General features: G+C 36.6%; 3 pseudogenes; 2 read left to right on the top strand and 1 right to left on the bottom strand.

Annotated features, from left to right (window-relative positions):
- Nucleotides 1-13,037: 13,037 nt before the first annotated feature.
- LOC149172700 (OBERON-like protein) overlaps nt 13,038-18,636 on the bottom strand; it is an 87,157-nt pseudogene continuing 81,558 nt past the window's right edge.
- On the top strand, nt 14,720-15,210 carry LOC149172702 (protein SPIRAL1-like 2 pseudogene; annotated as a pseudogene).
- LOC149172701 (homeobox protein SHOOT MERISTEMLESS pseudogene) lies at nt 15,461-15,991 on the top strand (annotated as a pseudogene).

The following is an 18,636-nucleotide window of genomic DNA, read 5'->3' as shown; positions in this document are numbered from 1 at the left end:
CCTTGTGACTCTTAGACTCTTCGACTTCCCTCTTCGATTGAGGGGCCTCATGATCCACAAGAGTTGAGGAAGAAGGGAAATCAAGAGGTTCACCATGTCAGGAAACATGAACCAATAATTTCAACTCTTGGCTCATGAAGTCAAGGTCCAAAAGATGTTCAGGAATTTCATGATAGAGGTGAAGGAAGTGGGTAGCAAAGTCCTCAACTGATTCACCAGGCTTCATTATTAAACGAGAGATCCTTTCATAGAAATCTTGGTGGTTATAATTATTGAAGGATTGATGGAGCTCCTTAAGGAGAGTAAGAAGGGAATTGACGGAAGCAAGTGATAGGGTATGACACCACCAATTAGCATGACCTTCAAGGGTGAGGAAAAAAAGTATGCAAACAATCTCTTCACTATCGATTTCATGAGATTCACATAAATGAAGAAAATCACAAATGTGCTTGGTTACAGATGTTTTGTCCTCACCGTCAAACTATAACAAGGTCAAGTGATCGAGAAGCTCATCGGGGAGTGATAGTTGACTAAGGGAGAAATGGGAGAAACACCCCAGAAGCACAATTTGTGTATGATCCATTTTGATAAGAGATTCAAACCAAATGCAACAAGCTTATCTCGTCATCTGGCCCTCCTTCTAGCAACATAAATGTTGATGGTGATGAATCTACCAACATTCAGGGGATTTCCCCGATATGAAGACCCAACTAGACCTCACACCATTTAGTGTGGGAGTCCATCTAGTATGATTTCCTGGTTGCCATTATCTTAAAGATATTCCTTAGCTCTTGCTTGTTAGCACATGATAGTGATATACTTGGTCTTCAAAAAGCAAGGTACGTGTGGATGGTGAGTGCTTAGTGTAACTTGTGTCTAAGTTCCTTCATTGTAGAGGGGGAGGGTGAAAGTAAGTCTCTGGTTGAGAGGGAGTAGTCCCAACTCAGGTAGAGACACACACACCACAACAGGATATGCGCAGCTTCCGACGGAGTAGTCCACATGAATGTAGTAATAAAAAACACTAAGGTAAATAAATAGCACGTACAATACCTAGAGGATTAGTCCAAATGGATGCAATGGTCGTTATAACAAATATATGAGAATGAATTTGTCTAGTGTCTGGCGGAGTATTCCACACGGACGAGACAACAATAGCAACCATTACAACACATATTCAACAATATATGCACTAGAATAACCGAAGTAATTCAACTATCCTAGTACAAGTTAAGCAAACATGCATTACAAATGTTTAAAGAATATTCTTACAAATGAATACAGCACATTCATCAAAACATGTTGCCCTGTTATAGACTTCTTAATTAAGAAAAAGTTCCAAGACACATTCGTACACCATACATCACTAGCCCTAGTAGTTGATCATTAAAGCCACTGCTCGCTCCTCAAAGAAAATATTACAGAATCTTAAGGTTATGTGGGAGGAGCCAAGGTGAAAAGTATTTTGCATGCCCAATGAGGGGGTATATATAGCAAAGGGTGAACTGGCCCTTGTGAATCTTTGACTTCCCTTGTGACTCTTTGACTTACATGACTCTTGAACTTCATCTGTGGGTTTCTTGGACTTCCATGTTACATTGAATTTATTACAACAAGTATGGCCCATAGTAGCGATGTGTTTGAGACGTCTCATGACACAACTTGACATGAAACTGCTAACATGTACATGTTGACTGTGGTGTCTGTGTCGATCTTCTACGTTGCTAAGTGATGAGTATTCTCTCGGTGTATCATATCTTCACCTCTAGATGACGAAGTGTGTGGGGTCTTTGATGGTCTTGGTGTTCGCTTGATGGTGCATGTGTATGTGTCCCCTTCGCTTGTTGCTTGGTATGCTTCATGTATTTGTTCAATCACGAGAAATTATTCTGGCATGTGCTCCTTCTTCATCCCATTCGTTGTCATGCTATGTTCCATTCATGTACCTGTTTTTGCAATCACTCATGATGAGACGACATCAAATACAAAAATCTCCTAGTCTACCATGATTCATTATTTTCCATGATCGGTCCAGGTGACTAAGAGGGAGGACAATGTACTGATATTGCATAGAGAACAACTCAGGCTAGGATGCAGGACAATGGAGTGTGGTATGCACTGTGGGTAAAAACTGCGTTGTTGTCACTGGGAGGCAAAATTGCGCAGTAAGGGGAACCAGTGACAGCTGCAGGCCGTGAAACTAAGAGATATTACTGTGCATATTCTAGAGGGAGATCCCGACAGGGCAGTCGGGAGACCAACAGGAAAAACTATGCATTTTTCTAGAGCAAGGCTAGGCAAAACTACTGAGAACTACTGACCAAATCTACGTGGTTTTCTAGGGCAAGCCAAGACAGGGTTGCTGGAAAAATGGCAGGAAAAATTGCACAGTTTTCTAGAGCAAGGCGAGGCAGAGCAGCTGGTGGACTGGAAAGAAAATTTGCATATTTTCCAAGGAGAGTGTGGAAGCAACGACTTGATAGACATGACTGTGAAAATTTTGAAGACAGTGCAAGGCAGGCAGTTCAAGGGAGAAGCTGAGCATGCCTGCACAGTTTTGGGGAACAGTGCAACCCGGGGTCTCAATGCAGTGTAGATTTTCGACAGACCAGAGGAAGGCTTGATGACTGTGATGCAAGAAGTGCATCTTGGATTAGGTTGGGAGATAATTTCTGCGCAGTTCTGGGCAAAAACAAGGTTACTTAGGGCTAAGACTACACAATGCAACTCAGTTAGGATCCATGTGAAGGAGGTTTCCCAGTCGACAGATATTTCAGGAAAAATGGCTAAGTGTGGGAGAAAGTGAAATCATGTATACATCACCTTATGAACACACACTTAGCATGAATCGATGACAAGAAACCTCAAACCAATAAGCCAAACATGGAAAAGCATGACCCTCTACGAGACTGTCTAATGGTGAAAGTGACAAGTGCGACACTTGGATGGATCTTCGGATGACCACGACGACACTTGCGCAACAATGCTTACAACATTGTTTGTGAGTGTGATGAGTGTCTACATAGTTGAAACAACCCATGCACACAAAGACAAACCTTCGATATCACTAGAACAAGGTCGCAAGCATGACATAGCAATCAACATGCCAAAGACAATAGTTGGTCAAACAAGCGAAAAGGAAGCAAGACATGTAGAGGAAACACACGCAATGACTTTTATGTTTGCACACATGCATGTTATTGAAGAAAGGATGATATGACAATTACAAGCAGTCCTACAAACTACACTAAGAGATGTACTTCAAAAGTTGTTCTTTTACCATACTTACCCTCAAGATGATCATGCATCCGACGGAGTTTGCATGCGGTCCTTATCTTTTTCCATCACTTAATCTCTTGGTCCTTCTCCTCAACTCCTTGGGAGTGATCTTAGCATGTCATCTTTTCCTGCAATCACTAAGAGATTGATCAATGCAGTTTTAGTGGGCAGTGACTACTGCTGGGATGAGGCCCTAGGAGGCCCATCCGCACATTTTATGAATGCAATACAAATAGGGCAATGTGGAAAACACTACGCAGTTTTGAGGCATAGGACATTTCTGCAGGATGGGGTCCTGTGAGGACACCTTTGCATAGTTTTTTAGTGCAGTGCATCTTGGGCAGCTGAGAGGAAATATTGTGCAATTTATGGATGCAAGGCATTGTTATGGGATGGGTTCCAAGAGGACACATCTGCGCAGTTTCAGGTTGCAAGGAAGAATGAACAACTGAGGGACAATATTGCGCAGTTTCTGGAGACAGTGGGTTCTGGCTGGGGGAAGGACATTGGAGGAAAGTACTGCATTGTTTTGGATGCCAAGGGAGGCTAGGGTCCCTGCACACTGCGTAGTTCCAACCACTACAACATAAAAGGCCATTGGTGACAGTCAAAAAATGTCACCATAATCTCATTGGTGATGGTCAAAAGAGCCTTTGTCACCAAAAAACTGCACGCCACCAAAGGTGGCATTGCCAAAAATATAGGTGTTGTGGTGACATTCAACGTGTGTCACCAATAAGGATCTATAACAATAGATAATGATCATCACCATTTCATATGAGAAATGGTGAGATACATTAACCTTTGTCACCAAAAAATTGAACGTTACCAAAGGTGGCATCACCAAAAGTATAGGTGTTTTGGTGACATTCAAGGTACGTCATGAATAATGATTATAATGACGGATAGTTACCATCACCATTTCATATGAACTTCAATTATTTATTGTGATGGACCTTTCATGGTCGTTGTTATTGATGCATATATATGGCGACGTTCGTTGACTGTCACCATTTCATATTTTGGTGAGGGTAGAAAAATGTCACAATAAGCTCATTGGTGATCGTAAAAGGTGTCTCCGTCACTAAAAAATGAATGTCATTGTTGATTCATATATATGTTGGAATTCATTGATCATTACCATTTCATGTTTTGTTGAAGATCGAAAAATGTCACCATAAGTTCATTGGTGATGGTCAAAAGAGCCTCCACCAAAACATAATCATCGCCACTCCATATGAGTATCAGGGTACGATGGAATTGAACCACCAACCTCCTGCTTATAAAATAGGTGCTCTTCCATTGAGCTAGCACCCTTTAAAGAATTAGACCTTGAAACTTTATAAATTTTAAATTCTACAACTTTCAATAAATTATAAAACTTTGTAAAGTCTTGGAAAATCTTTAACTAAACAAACAAAATAGCATCGAAGTTACAGGTCCCTACTTAATGGTTATGGAAGTTATGAAAAGTGGGTGGAGGGAAAATTAGTTGTGTGCCAAATATTCAATATGTTCAGTTGAATACTCAATTAGAAGTGAAACTTTGAAGACATTTATAGCGTATAAATGACCTATGATGGATCCCATTTGGGATTCGAAACGTTGGTGTAAAAATTCCATTACTGTGGGTTCTCCGGTCAAAAATTCAAAAAGCTCAAACCACAGATCTCTGAAGACCTATAATTATCAAACCTAAAATCTGCAATTACACTAAAGATAGATTTTTCACCTTGCGAATCATGTAAATTTGTTGTGACAACATAAAAATTTGCCTCTAAAAGACGAATTTGCGTGTCAAAGAAAAAGCAGTGAGTACATATGATGCAATTATAAATAATGAGCTACATGTTTGAATCCTACTGGGTATGGGGTCTAGAAAACTAATTGGGAGTGCTTCTCGTTATTAATTAATTCAAGATGTTAAAATACAATGATCAATAACAATGATCCTGAAATGTAACCACTAAACATATGTTAAAATTGTAAGCACAAAGTTTGGCTAATATTTTTTACACCAACAAAATATTCAAGGGGCATTCAAACACTTCCAAATCCACACCAAGCATGAGTATCCAAAGATGCAATTGCATGGATACAAACAAATAACTCTCTACCTCTCAATGATAACTATGTCCTCCCACAAATACTTCAACTAGCAAAGGGGTGTCAAGACAAAAACCTCAAAGAAAAAAGAACTACACAATACAAAAATACACTTCATTCCCCCTCTACCTTTATAGAATAGATCTAGGGGAATAACAAAAATATCTATAGAGAATAGGACTAGCAATTGCCCCTAAAGGTGCAAAGATACACCAAAGGAGTCAAATGTGTTTGCCCATCCCAAGCTTGCAGAGAGACACCTTTGATGTAATTATGTTGTTTTGTCTCCATGTAGCTAAAAAGAGGTTAAATTCTCTTGAGAAAACTTTGTTGCAAAGTCTTCCATTAGCATGATTCTTTTCTTTTCTAACAAGAGGATATGCTCTGGTTTAGGAATTCATGTTTCTCAAAATGTTTTAGATGCTCTAATAATTCCATTGAAAACATATGAAAAGCCTATCCATAGTGCTGAAAGTAAAGTTTGTCCTGTTGTTTTTTTGGCCAAAAACAAAATTCAAGTTCAACCCAAGTTGCATACTGACCAAAAACAAGTCCTGCATCGGTTAATGAGGGAAATCAGATTTTTTGACATCTAAACCATTCATGATCTCTTAGACTGATTAGTGGTTCATTTCATGATCTATTATGTTTACTGCATAAGGTCAATGACTGCACCATCTTGTTTTCTATATCGATTTCTTGTAAAAGACATGTCTCAATCTCATCATGAAATATAAGAGGATATCTAATGTTCAACAATTTGTCTACTCTCCACAAACTATAAGTGTTTTTTCTTTTACAATAACTATAGTTTAAATATCAACAAAAAACTTAGTAGACTGGATTGACTATTTAGTGGAAGCTTCTGATTGGGGCTCTGCATTTTGCATGTGTCTGTCACTTTATAAGGGCTAGAAAGTCCATGGAAGAATGAAATGTTACATCACTACAATGCAGCTAAAAAAAACAATTAAAATGCAAAATGGCAGCTAATTGTACTAATGTATTTAAGATCATGATGGACAAGGAAAAAAGAGTTGGTTGATTGATAGAACGATCCTTGTATATGTGATCATATTTTCTGAATAAAATACTCAGTGCAGAGTTTTTCCAATTACTATCAGAGATTCTTGTGGTATTGTCCTTTAAATATGTGTTTCTCTTTTGCAATTGTTATTTCATTTCTTTTATCTCAGTTTTGTTTAAAGGTGTATTGAAAACAGTCTTTCTAGAATTCATCATATATGCTCTAGAATCACTATGTACTTCTGTTTCATATGGGATTCATTATGCCTTTGTCTGCCTTCATTTCCTAAATACTCAGTCATAAGGTTTGATAACAGAATTCTAATGTGCTCTGTTGCATTTGAATGGGTATTGTCATGTGTTTTTCTCTCTTTCATTGTACTACAATCGATATAAATTTGGAGGATGTACTTGTCCTACCTCTGTCCTTGTAGTTGGTTGATATGTGCACTGATATATTAAATTGGCGATATTTTGGTCTCATACTCTAATGTTCTCTCTTTTAACCTCCCAACAAATTTTTATCAGATTTTAAATGTATTTATCAGATTTAGTCTCTATAAACTCACTGAGCCTTGATATCCTTTATCTTTAGATTTTGGTGAGGGAGCCCCCTCAGGTTAGAAAGGACCAGTTTCTAGCCCAAAGAGGCTCATTGTTACCTCTACGTCCCTTTCCTCAGCCTAAAGGAATTTACAGAGTGATAACACTCTGCAACATGAGTACTAACAAAAAAATGAAGGGGATACAACATGATGATTGCAAACTATATTGCATGCACATACATCACGATTTTATAACCATGAAATTTAGAAATGATGGATTCTATATGTTATATTTTTTCCTAACTGACTATTTAAGATTGCAAATGTCATGCTTTCTAACTTTGATAAAGAGGCTACTTTTAATTAATGTTGATTTTAGACACTGATTTCTAAATCTCGTGATGGCATGATTGTAGACATGTTGACATGTATATGTATTCCTAGTGTTTAGAACATGTAATTGACATGAAAATATTAGATGCGTGGATAGCTGCAAGGTAACATGCTTAGTGCTAGCATGGGAAGCCAAAAGCTGAATTGCTTGTGACATCATGTGAGATAAAATAAGATGAGATGACTTAGTTTTAGCAAGGATAAAGGCATGGAAAATGGCATGGTGCAACATGACATGGACCAAATCCACCATGAACATAAAAGGGAAAATTCCCTTGAAAGAGTAGGAAACTTCATGAGTTTGAAGGCTAAGTTCAAGAGTTGCAAGGCAGAGAATAGAAGACTTATTAGAGAGAAGAAGGAATAGGCATGGTTGAATGCCATGTTTATGCAAGACTTGTCCTACATACAAGGAATGTTGCAACACACTAAGAGGTGCAACAATGTCATGCTGGCTGGAGCCAAAAAGAGGCCTCGTAAGGTTGAAAAATATAGGAAAATTATTTCCTATTAGCATTGCATAGGGGAGCACTTGAATAGGGATTGTGCCAAAAAACAAAAAATAAGATGGATAGTTCATGCAAGCCATAGACACGAAAGTCGAAAACAAGTTATGTTGGAGGAAAGGAGGGAGCATCCCCTCTCAATCTTTGATTGATGTGTGTGTGTGTGTGTAACTGAAAGGAACCATCCATAGACTAGTTTCGGGGCATTAACAATTGAAGATCCATGAAAATCTGTGGAAAATGATTGGTTTTAAAATTGAACTTGTATATGTATTTCATATGGTAAATGATGCATCGAACATTGAAATTGGGGGAATTTAGTCAATTATTTTGGGTTTATTGTATGTTTCATGTGTCTTCATGAATGCATTTTATTTTTATTTTTTATTGACTATGGACTACATGCATAGCCATGCTGCTTTTTCATGATTTTTTGTTGTCTTGAATCTTTTTAATTTTATTGTTGCCCTCATTTCCTTTTTATTCTTTCGTTTTGTATTTTCATGCTTTCGAAAAATTTGTTTGGTGTGGAAAGAAATCCATGGAGCTTTGGGGGAATGGATGAGAGGAACCCAATATAATTATGTGACCTAAGTAAAGTCCTATGCATAAATAAAGAACAATGAAAGATGACAACGGTTGGATTTGGGTAGATGGGCCATAAAAGGTCATCATTGGTGCACGTTGGATAGTTATTCATGAATGTGGCAACAAACATGAATGATGAATATAAGTCGGATATAAATTGACTATATGAGAAACAATAGAAAAAAATGATAGCTAGAACATTGGTAATAATATCAAGGTAAAAAGGTAAAGGGGAGGAATTTGGATAGATGATTCCTTTGGTAGAATTGGAAATTGTTTATGCAATTCTATACATGCTTTTCATGGATGTAGGGCTTTTCATAGATGCAAGGAGTCTCTAAACTATGATCTCATCGACATGTGTGATTATGTGTGTGTTATATTCATGAACATGGTAATGGTTAAATGAATGTGTAGAAAAATTCCACTGAAATTGATAGGTCCCTGTCAGGGATCATTCTCATGGAAGAATGACTAATCATGTTTATGAATTGAATGCATGTATGGATGACATGCTTGAGATTCCTGGTTATGTGAGGAATTCATTGAGGAAAAGGGAATTTTTGCTACTATTATTTTACTGTCATGTGATTATGAATTTCATATGCCCATGTTTATATTATGATGATGAAATATTGATCATGAATAGTTATTGGGATAGGTGGACCACCTGAGATTGGGGGTTTCCCGAGCCTACGAGAAGTGATGGGTAGAGACTGTGTAGTAACTAGATTCTCATGATATTGTGTAATGTGTATATGTGTATTTTTGTGTAATGTGTATATTTCACTACTACATATAGCACTAAATTGTGACTACAAAGTCTGACGGTATGGCCCATACTATCGCAAAGGTCAAGAAAAATGTCATTTTTTTAGTTTTGGTGCCCATGTTTGTCACAATTACAAAGACCTATTTTACATGAGTCATAATTGTGACATATTATTTCTAAGGAAAAATAATTGCTACAAATTACGTATATGATTGAAAGTACGATGAACCACGTCTGTTGTCATAATTAAGAAGAGCCATGTTTGTTGTCGAAATTGTGATGACCATTATATATATGTTTTTTTATTTGGTCTAAATCTAGTTATATGTGTTATATACATGTGTGTGTGTGTGTGTGTGTGTTTATATATATTATGTTATTGAATATTATTTATATATGTGTTATTTATATATATGTTTGTAGCCTTTTTAAAGTTATGCATGACCACACTAAGCAAAAGGATTTAAACATTTGGTGGGCGCACCTAGTACCAAGTATTCATGATACCTAAACACTGCTCTGTCGTACCACTTCACCATTTCACAACCCCTACTTGTTTTCACCAATTGTGCCAAGTGTTAGTCCCAAAATCTCTTCGCTAAGTTCCCACCTAAGCACCCCTTCACTAGAATCTAGATCCCATGCCGACAATAACTAAGGTATAAAATACAAAGGTAACAGATCTAATGGCTTGAGATTGAGTGAGAATTCTAGTTTAAGTTTCACTGATTAACCTAATTCCATCATGATTTCTTGTAGATACCATTTAAGATACATATATTGTACTCGATGATTCAGATATTGTAGTTTAATACCTGGAGATACAAACCCCGTCGCTTGTAGATCCAAACTCATTTAGAGCTTGTATCCACCGATTGTGTCACTTATAGATCCAAAACCCACCGCTTGGAGATCCAAAGCCTTGGCAACAAAGACTAAATAATGGTATTACTAAGGTTTTCTTGTTGTTATTGTTAAACAAATCTCTATGGAACATGATTAAAGAATTAATTTCATCATGGAATATAAGACCTGATATGTGTGCCAAAAGACAATCCAAAAAATACCATACCTACATGGGCAACTCTATGAATTCCACCAAGATGAGACAACATTATTTGGTAGCTTACTCAGCTAACAATTTTGCCATCACATGGAGACAAAACCACTAAGGTATTACAACAAATTCAAGGGCCTCAAGAAATAATATTAACATAGTCAGATTCTTTTTTAAATGAAAACAAAAAATATATTTTGTTAGCCCACAAATACTTACAACCAAACATGGTTTCCAAAGTTCCTATACCCAAGCCTTAAAAATTGAATTAGATAGAACTCAACCAAAAAAGTACACAGAGTGTGCATTTCTTGAACTTATCACATACACAAAAATTAACACCAACAAATATGTGCATAGGAGTTTCATTAGAAAGGATTCTATTACCTCAAGGAATCCCTTTAAGACAACATTTCTTGGCATTTTTAGAGAAACAATCATTGCAATTTCTACCTCCATGAATAACCAAAGAAATGGTTGAGCCAATAAACTCAATTCATGCCCAAGGGCACCCATTTTTAGGTTCTATCATGCCTTGTGACAACGTCAGCTGCCTAGGACCATTGGAAAACGACTAGGATATCAAAGCAAAGAATTAAAGACAAATAATGGAAACTGAATGTTAACAGTACCAAGCATTAAGCCCTAGCAGAACACATATAAAACCCCAATTCAGAGGTATTCATCCCATGTCCTTTCTAAAAAACCAACACCAAGTGATCCTTCCTTCTATTGCATTCATTTAGAGAGATTATCCATTCTTCCACAAAAATATATAATTTACAAAGAGATCAACTTGGAAAAGATAATTATCGAAATAAACAGTGATAGATGCTCTATACCTTTGCTTATACTACCTATGCATTGAATTTGACCTATGCTTTCCTTGATGCTGCAGGGTCTCATGATTTTGAAGTTTACGTATTACCAACCAACTTTGTATTTTGTTTCCCCATGATAGTCTACCGTTATGAAATATTTTCGGTAAAATATTGCACTCCTCAAAACTTAGCAGAACTCTTAGCATCCTTTATTTTTCAATCTTGACATTGAGCCCCATAGCTTAAGATCATCCATGCACATATATTATGAGGTACCAAATTATGGGATATTTCTTAAATCCAACCTAACCTTCTTATATGTTGTTAAATAGGAGAAGTTATCCTTCTTCCACAATAATTATTAGTAGAGGAACTATTCCATCTAATTGAGAAACCATGGAAAGATACGTGAACACTGAATTTAACCTAGAATGAAAAATTAGCCTCCTATGCAAGAATTTGAATGGATTCCTATACAAGAATTTTGAAAAAGGGAAGTCTCCAAAAGTTACTTCCAAAAAAATTCTAAAACTTGAGAATGTCTTTGATATGCACGATCTTCAACAAGTATAGGCACCTACAATGATCTTGTTGAATAACAAGAAATATAGAAGAGGTAACGAAGATAAATGCATTGAATCAATGACCAAGAGTTTAAAAATATATATATCTTTAATACCTCAGTAAAAATATCAAATTGCAAAAAAAAGTGGCTTCATCCTATGTGGAAAAAAAGAGTGAAATAACAGATTGCAAACCATATTCTCTAAAAGTATTCCAACTATCTTATGTTGTAATTGATTTTTATTCCAAAATATATGGTGTAGACATAGTGCTTGATTTCATAGTTTCTATATATAGAGCTTGTAAATTTTAATGTTTTCTTCATGCCAAAGAAATATTGTAGTTCAAAGAGTCATCACTATCCTAGAATATTTGTCTAATAGTTAGTGTGAGAAAGAAGAGCCATATTTTAGAAGGGTCTATACACAATAATTTCCAACAATTTCTAACAGAGTTGTTGGTAAAATGGTCAAAGCATTTTGTAGTTTGCAACCATTTCTGGTATTACTGCTGAGTTTCTAAAAAAGTTAAGTGGGTTCTGAAAAAGGTTGTTGGATTCCTCCTTTGTGTTTCATGTAGATGCAAGTTGAATCCATTAGTATAAAAGTTTGTTAGACACCTAATCTGTTAGGGTTGGTGGGGAGTAATTCCAATATTCATTGAATTCCAAGTGACCTCTTGGAAGATGAAAACCAAGGGTCATAAAACTATGTATTAATATGTACATCTTGTGAATATAATAAATCCACATGAGTTATTCAAATATTTCCTATCAATTTTGTGTGTGTTTGACCTGGTATCATTGTAGGTTCCTCTCTAGCCTACTTAAATGTGTGAAAGCCATTAGTTTTTTGGCCTTAATGTGGGCACCCTCACCAAAATTGTGCCCTCTCTATGCATGTCAATTTTTCTTGTTGAATCTACACCTAAGCATTTTACCATTTATGTTTTCCATATTGAAAACCTAACACACTTAGCTACCCCTCTACCTAGTTTTGTCACAACTCTAACCAATGTTCACCTACAAGTTTGTCAGTTATATTTAATGCATGTTAAGGAAACATTGGCATATGATGCTTCCTCCGATCCTACACCCATTTCTCTCTTGCATAATTTGAAACCATAGAAATGCACACTACTCTTCTCTAGTGGACTCTCTTATGTCTGTTATAATCCTATTTAGTATTTACCCACAATTAACCTTCAAATATAGTCAGCCCTATATTCAAAGAAAATATCATTTCTTTATTTGTAATAATCCCTTACCACCATTATATGGCATGGTAGCATTACCAGCTGAATATTGTGCATAAAAAAAATTGATATAACAAAACAAATTTCCATATGTTGGAGAAACCAAACCTTGAAAGAAATGTTGCATCACACTTTGAAAACTATAGCCTCATCAACAGCTCCAATATTAAGACCTTTCAATAATTCTTCAGACTTCCAAAATAGTTTTCTACACCTGGAGTCCTCACTTGCATGAAATATCCTCCAAACACAATCAAATTCCTTCATGAGGGCTTCCCTATCCCAATCATGGGCACAGTGCTGAAAGACATCCTTCACCCACCCTAATAGTTTTGATGTCCTCTTACAGGACCTACACCTGAAAAGCATTTCATATGACCCTATACCACGCTCCCATATCCTGAAAAGTCAATAAGTCAACATATAACATCTTGATATGCATATTAAAAAGAATCAGCACTTATTTTAAATGACTAAATATATCACAGCAAAGAGGCATATTGACAATATGAGAATTTATTAACATGTCGGAAGTAATAGAATTTGTTTAAATCCTCATCTAGCTAAAATATGATAAACCTAAAATTATGAAAATTTTGTCAAACTTTATAAAACAAATATATATAATCTTTCAGCCCCAAGGGTTAGCTCAATTGGTCGAGTCCCCATTGTTAAGTACCTCACCGATCGGGAGGTCAAAGGGTCAATTCTCCTTGACCCCCTTGGGGTTAGGCCCTGCTAGTTTGGCCGAAAGACTTTAAAAGATTCCCTTCGAGGTTGATCTGCCCAGATTTTTCCAAGGGAATCTATATATCTATATATATATATATATATATATATAATCTTTCAGCATCATTTCAATTTTCAATGTTTTTCAACTGCTTCTAAAATTGTAAATTCAACAAATAAGATTGATACTAAATACCATGGAATTTAAGAAACTTGTAATGCATAATTTTCAGTCCCAATTGGATATGTTTCATATCCACCAGGTCAATGATTACAAGACACTAAGCTTAACTCTCTTCTCCAAAACCAACTTAACAAAAACAAGAAATAAAACTAAGTAGAAAACCTATAGGATTTACAAACTCTTATCTCCTCCCAAAAAAATGGTTAAAAGACTGGTACCTATGCTTATTTGTCCAGCATGGATTACACAATCTGTGTGTGTCTAGTGGGAACAAGTATCACAGCCCACCCATCGACAAGTATTCACTTCAAAGTCAAATTTGTTGCAAATAACGCACATGCAAAGGCTACAGAATCCGCTCTTGGTGCTACAAATTTCACAGCTACAATCATCCATAGGAAGTTGACTCTGACATGTTATATTTCTACATCGTTTGTGGGAAAAGATCTCAATGAGGACCGTTTGAGTGACACTGATATCTGGATGCAAAAAGGCTTGAATCCCTGTTTTTATAGCAACAAATACTTCTAACTGAACTGTGTGCCCTGGACATTGACATAGGTGTAAGATCACTCCTGCCTTATACAAGCTTTTGCAAAAGGGAAAATTCTTCCCTGTGTTGAAGACCTCTTGTGCCTTCAAGGATCACCCAAAGCTCCGCTTCCAGATCTTCTAGAAATTCCTCTGGTTGTTCACACATTCTATCTGCAATTACATCAAGCCCTCCCCCTGCTACATCTCGAAGCAAGATCTGATCTGAATTGGCTACTCTATGTCCCATTGTCTTTGTTGGAAATTCACTTTCTTCTAATGTTTCTTTCTACCTCTCCATTTCCTTCTTTCTACCTCCTCCCATCTTCCTTTGCGCAACTCACATATCTTGAGTCTATAACAGCAGGAATAGGGGCAGAACCTCAAGTTTCATATTTGGCATTTTGTATTTGTATTTTAGTTGCAGAGGTGCCATTTTTTAGTTTCTTGGATCTCAAATAGTGAGACAGTTTTCAGTCGGTCATGGGGCGTGGTGTGAGCAGTGGAGGGGGGTAGAGTTCTCTGGGGTATTTTTTTGGTTCGGATGTGCCACCACCCACAAATATTGCTGAGAAAACATAGCCCACCACACAGGTGGTGGTGGCTCCCAATGTGGCTCAGCCTCCTCCTCCTGCTGCTGCAAAGCCTGAAGGACAGGCGAGCAGAAACATGAACAATTATCACCAGGCTGATGGGCAGAACAACAAAAATTTCATTACTGACCGACCCTCTACAAAGGTGCATTTTGCACCACGAGGTGGATCTTCACTTGGGTACCTCTTTGGAGGTCAGAAATGAATACCCAAGTGGAGAAACGAAGGACCCACATGCAGATTTGGATCTCATAGAGCACTCCATGTTTTTCCTTCTTGTATGTGTTATTTTTGTTAATAAGTATGTATTGTCTATCACCATGATAGCTTATGGTCTTCTTGATGTATGAATTGAAGGCATGAATCTAGTAGGATGGTGACTTCCTTGGAGGTCGATATTGATAGTTCTTGTTCCAGTAACCCTAACGATTCCATTAAGCGCTCCTCCAGAAGTTGTCACATTACTAGATGAGATTATTCAGGAGAATTAGCTTGGATGACATTCGAGAACTATGGATATTGGAGTGGATCCCAAGCTTAATCAATTCATGGATGCCTATTGTCAGATGTTGATCAAGTAACATTTAGAACTAATGAAACCATTCAAAGGAGTGAGAACATTTCTGAACAAGATGGAGACATAGCTAAATTGCTTGAGTAAAGGAGCTATCAGAAGTTTCCATTCAGGCTACTGTGAAAAAAGGGAAGATGGAGGTGGATCCTTGGAAGAGTTCATCTGTGGTGAAATCAAAGTCCACAAAGTTGATCCACGTACAGGGAATTGAAATATCAACTTCTTCGTAAGTACAATGTATACTTCAGCAGTCTCAAGCAAGAATTTCTGAAGAATCAAAAGAAAGGAAAACTCCCGAAGGAGGCAAGGCATAAACTGCTTGAGTGGTGGAATGTACACTACAAATGACCATATCATTCATTCAGAAATAGACAAGGTTGCTTTCGCTAAAAGTACTGATCAGAAACAAATAAATAATTGGTTCATAAACCAACGAAGGTGCCACTCGAAACCTTCAAAGGATATATAGTTTGTGAGAATGGATAGTCTAAATCCTCACAATGCTTCCTTTTATATAGATGGAGCCGAATGCTAAAACTATTGGTTTCTGTCTGTGTGGTTGACCTCCACGCTATGGCTTACCTTGTGTTCATTATATATGGCAGATATTTATTTGAATGTATAAATATCCCATGTATTTCTCAGTGACAGTTCTCAATGAACGTTCTAGTTTCCCAACCTGTTAATGTATAAATGTCAAATGTTTTCTGAACAAAATATATATATATATATATATATATATATATATATATATATATATATTTTTTGAAAAGTTTACCTAAAGGATTTTGGATCTCTGCAGGGCTCATTTCTTGATTCAATATCTCTGCTACCACCTCCACGTGTGTCTGCTCAGTATGCTATGTTTCCCGTGAGCTTTCACTCTCTAAGGGAGACTCACGCACATTGTCAGGATGGGAAATAGGCCCTTGTAGGTCTGTTGATCCACAAGCTTTAGATGATGCAAGGGAAAGAGAGGTATGTAGGCTAGGATTCATAGATTGTTGCCGAGGTGGAAGGGTTTGTTGTTTTTATTGTTGAAAGGAGGCTCCATAGGAGGTCCCATTGAAATCAATGACCCCACCCAACAGAAAACCTGAAGAAAATGAAAGAAATGAAGAAAAAACCTACCTCGTAGTCAAACATTGTGCACATGCATAATTAGAAGCTAATGGTCGATTTCAAATCAAGGCACCAGAATTCAACCCTGTACATTTCACATCATCCTGAAATAAAAATAACAATAATATTTGACCGTCTTGCCCTCCCTGCAGTTACACTAATTCGATATAGAATCCAAAGAGTTGTAAGAGTTCGCTAAGGTGTGTTTTGAGGAGACAATTAGAACCATATTAGACTCCAATGGGTTGTTGCGTGGGTTCACCGATAAAGATACTCTAAGTTAATGATTGTAATGTTATATAAAGTGTTTATGATATATGATTAATGATTTTCTATTTTTTATTTTTTATTTTATTTTATTTTATTTTTTTTATTTTTTTTATTTTTCGGAAATGGGAAGAGAGATATGAGAAAGGAGATGCACTGGGGTTTGTTGTAAATAGATTAAAAGGAAGGAAAAATATCTCCAAATAACAAGATTTTTCAAGTTTCCTCTTCAATAGGACTAAATTTTAGTTGGAGCTAGGGAGTTGGACTCGAAAACATTGATTTGGTACTCTAGAAATCAAGACTTGACATATCCAAGCTAGTCCATTAGATAGATTTGTCTTGCAAAATCGTTGCAAAGGCTAAGGTGCAAATATCCCATATTTAATGTGGGTTTTAAACCTTCCATTTTAGAATGCTAAACACAAGGTCAAGATCTTGAAAGGAGGTCCTTGATTTTAGCAAAACTCATTATCAATGCTTAATCAATGATGTGATTCTTTCTATTTGGGTTTGGCCTCGAACTTTGGCATCTATCTTTGGGTCTAGTTATCAATCTGTCATTTCATTAATGTGTTGATAAGGTCTTAAGGGATATAGGGGATAAGATGGTTATTTTCCAATACCCCTCGCTTGAAACCCTATAAAGAGATGGTGCACCCCATTTTTGTTGTTGTAATATTTCAACCACAAGCTCTTCCTATGAGGATGGCCCCATAGGGAGGGTATGTAAAGGAAGTGAAAAAATAACAAAATTCTGTGTTGAGTCAAAGGAGGGTTATAGATTATAGGTGCATCTAGAGGTCTCGACAAAGGTGAAGGGGAATGAATTTTACCTCCTATTGCAACACCTCCTATTCCACCATTCGAGGTGATAAAGGGAACTAACTTTAAGGGTCATAGGTGAAAGCTCACAAAGATCTTAACAATGAGAAGGTAGGAGTGATTTAGCATAGGATTGATTCTTCAACAATTGACTTTTTGGGTGAGATTTCCCAGTAAATGGAAAAAATTGAAGCACTACCACCTACAAATTAAGTAGATTATGAGAAAATATTTCCTAATATTAAAAGAGTCTCTCCATATTTGTTCCATGAGATCCATGGCAAGTATGTGCAAGGTTGATAACTCATGCTAAGATATCATCTTTAATTCATGACACAAATACTCCTTCAACTAGTGATGAAGAGTCCAAACAATGAGTAGGAATGGTTGTTCATTTACAAGGTTGGCATCAATCAAGTATTCTCCCTCTCTGGCCAACTCTAAGATGAGGAGTGTGTATAATGGACTTATTATTGTAAAAAATTGCAAATATTGGATTATATTCAAGTTCAAGAGCTTGAAGTGGTTGCTTCAACCTACAAATCTTTAAAGGAAATATGTGGTTTTTAATTAGACCCTTACAGTCAAGGAGCTGCAAAAGAGGAAGGCCCTATGGCTATTTTTAAGGGGTTGGCCTAGGCTCACTTATGTACTAACTTCTTTTGTCAAATTACAAATGTAACTTTGGTTACTATTACATAAACTAAATTACTCTCTTCTCACTTGTTTATTCTTGTGTACTATTGATCCCAAAAAATTAGATCATGTGATAAGTAACCTCTGCTTGAATGGTTTGTAACAATTGTTCAATATTGTAAAATTCTACAATGTTTATCTTTGACTAACTTGCTCATGAATAAGGCCTTTCAAGGTATTCTAAACAAATACGTATAACTATCA

Source organism: Pinus tabuliformis, chromosome 4_2 (assembly GCF_031772625.1).
Source record: "Pinus tabuliformis cultivar Carrire ecotype Pingquan chromosome 4_2, CPIR1, whole genome shotgun sequence".
NCBI classification, from domain to species: domain Eukaryota; kingdom Viridiplantae; phylum Streptophyta; class Pinopsida; order Pinales; family Pinaceae; genus Pinus; species Pinus tabuliformis.
The sequence above is the reverse complement of the archived record's forward strand: the minus strand, read 5'-3'. Positions and strand labels throughout refer to the sequence as shown.